The sequence below is a fragment of the Carlito syrichta genome, unplaced genomic scaffold, assembly GCF_000164805.1.
Source record: "Carlito syrichta isolate Samal-C Ts95f unplaced genomic scaffold, Tarsius_syrichta-2.0.1 Scaffold309286, whole genome shotgun sequence".
Classification (NCBI taxonomy): Eukaryota; Metazoa; Chordata; class Mammalia; order Primates; family Tarsiidae; genus Carlito; species Carlito syrichta.
The window spans coordinates 320,210-323,581 of NW_007253382.1; positions in this window are offsets into that span (position 1 = coordinate 320,210).

Genomic DNA, 3,372 nt, shown 5'->3' on the forward strand with positions numbered 1-3,372 from the left:
TTTATTGTAGAGATGAGGTCTCGCCTGCCCAGGTGGGTCTCAAACCCGCGGGCTCAGGCAATCCACTCAACTCAGCCTCCCAAAGGCATGGGATTACAGGCTGAGCCACCAAGCCCGGCTTGTTTTTTGTTTTTGTTTTGTTTTTTGAGTAGAAATCTCACTCTCACCCAGGCTGGAGTGCAGTGGCACACTGCTCATGACCACCGCAGTTTCGACCTGCTGGGCTCAGGTGATCCTTCCACCTCAGCCCTTCAAGTAGCTGGAAGTACAGGTGTGTGCCACCATACCCAGCTAATTTTTTTTTTTTTTGTAGAGATGAGGTCTCACCATGTTGCCCAGGCTGGTCTCAAACCTGTGGTCTCAGGCAATCTTCTTGCCTCTGCCTCCCAAAGTGTTGGAATTACAGGCATGAGCCACCATGCCCAACTTTTATTTTTTTGAGTTGGAGTCTCACTCTCGCCCAGGCTGGGGTGCAGTGGCACACTCACGGCCACCGCAGCCTTGACCTGCTGGGCTCAGGTGATCCTTCCACCTCAGCTTTCCAAATACAGGCATGTGTCACCACACCCAGTTAATTTTTTTTTTTTTTTTGGTTTATTACAGAGACAAGGTCTCAACAAGTTGCCCAGGCTAATCTGAATCCACTGGGCTCAGGCAGTCCTGTCACCTGTGCCTCCCAGAGTGCTGGGATTACAGGCATGAGCCACTGTACCCAGCCAGGATAAAATTTTTTTATATTTCTTTTTTTTCAGTTACATATATTCTCATTGTAACCAGGCAGGATACAATTTTAAAATAAGCAAAGAGCACAGCACAGTGCCTGGCAAATATTACAAAATAATAGCTATCAGTTATCATTTGAAAACCTCCAACTGCCATGATGGAGAATTTACTGAATGCCAAGTGCTTTCCCAACTTATTTTTTTCTCACAACCCTCTGTGAGGTAAGTGCTTCCATTATCCACACTAGGCCCAGAGGTTAAATAACATTAAAAGAATTATTTGGGGCTAAGACATGCTCCATTTGTTTGAGTCAAGCCAAAGCACCTATCCACTACACTACTGTTGCAGTGACAGTAGAATAAAGCTAGGAATTTGGCAACTCATGGTTGAACCTCAGGTTTTCATACTGATAAGTTCTTGACTTGGAGGTATGACATCATTTAGGATGTATAGACTGGTAAGGAAAGAATAGGGACCCAATAGCCTAGAGCAGCTGTCTCCAACTTTTTTGGCATCAGGCACTGGTTTTGTAGAAGACAATTTTTCCACAGAGAGGTGGGAGAGATAATCAGGCATTAGATTCTCATAAGGAGTTCACAACCTAGATCCCTCGCATGTGCAGTTCACAATAGGGTTTACACTTCTGAGAATCGAATACCACCACTGATCTGACAGAAGGCAGAGTTCCATTGGCCCACCACTCGCTTCCTGCTGTGTGGCCTAGTTCCTTAACAGGCCAAGCCATCTGGGACCAAGGGTTGGTACCCATGAAGAGGGAGTCTTATATCCTGACCAGGTTCTTGTATATACACTGACAGCAGTTGCTGCCATTGTGAAAGGGTTTAGTAAATGTGAGGCTGCCTATTTTGGAGAGTGGGAGATATCATTCAATTCCATTTCCCCAATAACTTTAGGGTTTTTTAGGGAATAATTTGGTGGCCAGGTGGCTAGGGAGTGGGTGCTTCTGACTGGGTAGGGATGAAGTGACACACACTGCCAATTTCTGGGAGGAGGTCACAGGGCCAGCAAGTCAGCATCTGGGTGTGTGTCTGGGACCCTGGTGGGATCTCAGGTACTTCAGAGTGCAAAGTCTGAAAAGCACTACTCTTCAGCTTTATGACAGATGCTGTCTATAAGGCAAGTCCTGTGACCATCGGTCACTGACTCCTGGGCTTAGGGGTAGTTCAGGAGGAAGGTATATTGGAGGTGTGGGTCCCTGGATATTAGAGCTGCTTGTATCCCTTGGTCAATCAAACCAGGATACCATCAGGGAAATCTGTGTGGCCTTAGGCTCATTTGGGTTGTTTGAATCTGTCTCACTCTCTACCCAGACTGGAGTGCAGTGGCAGAATCACAGCATATTATAGCCTCCAAATCCTGGACTCAAGCAATCCTTTTGCCTCAGCTGCCTGAGTAGCTGGAGCTATAGGCACACACCGCCATATCTGACTATTTTTTTTTTTTTGTAGAGATGAGGTATTGCTACATTGCTTAGGCTGATCTCAAACTCCTAGGCTCAAGCAGTCCTCCTGCCTCAGCCTCCCAAAGTGCTGGGATTACAGGCGTGAGCCACCACACCAGCTTATTTGTGGGAAAATATGTTTATCAGCTCTGTGGGCAGCTCTCCTCCTCTCCAGGGATCTGGATGTTAAGATAATCAATTGCTTTCTACCGAAGTGGCTGTGTCCACAATCATGCAAGGAGAAGAGCAGGTTTAGCAACAACAGGTTTGTTTTTGTTTTTTGTTTTGAGTTAGAGTCTTGTCACCCAGGCTGGAGTGCAGTGGCACACTTATGGTCACTGCAGCCTCGACCTGCTGGGCTCAGGTGATCCTTCCATCTCAGCCTTCCAAGTAGCTGGAACCACAGGGTGCACACCACCATGCCAGGCTAATTTTTTGATTTATTGTAGAGGTGAGGTCTCTCCAAGTTGCCCAGGCTAGACTCAGGCAATCCTCTCACCTCCACCTCCCAATGCGCTGGAAGATTTGTTCACTTCTAACCACAGCTGCAACTTTGCAGGGCTCAGGTCTCTCTACAGCTTTTACCCTGTGGCCCTATATTGATTTTATAGAGGTGGTTTCAGGAGTCCCAGAATGGGACTCTCAAGCACTGGAGTGAGCTTTACTATAAAAAAAATACCAATTACCATGTACAGGAGCTTCTCTGAGAAGTGGGACATCCTCAGAGTAGGAGCGTCTCAAACTTAAACTGTCATGATTATTTAGCATCCAAGGTGTGTTTATGATGGCCTTCTATGGTCACTGTTCTGGGACAGGTTGGAGCTCCTGGTTGAAGTAGGGTAGGAGTGACAAAACGACAGGATTTGGGGATTGACTGGTTGTCTAGGTGACATTTACTCCAATTTACACTCTCCTTAATCGTCCCCTCCTGCCCCAGGGTCATGTCTGGGATGCAGGGAAGGATCCCCACTCAGCTACAATAAAAGTCTGTTTTGGAGCTGGGTGCAGTGGCTCACACCTGTAATCCCAGCACTTTGGGAGGCGGAGGCGAGAGGATAGCCTGAACCCACGGGTTGGAGACCAGCCTGGGAAACGGGGCGAGACCTCGTATCTACAATAAATCAAGAAATAAACCGGGCGTGCTGGCATGCGCCTGTAACTCCAGCTACTTGGAAGGCTGAAGCGGA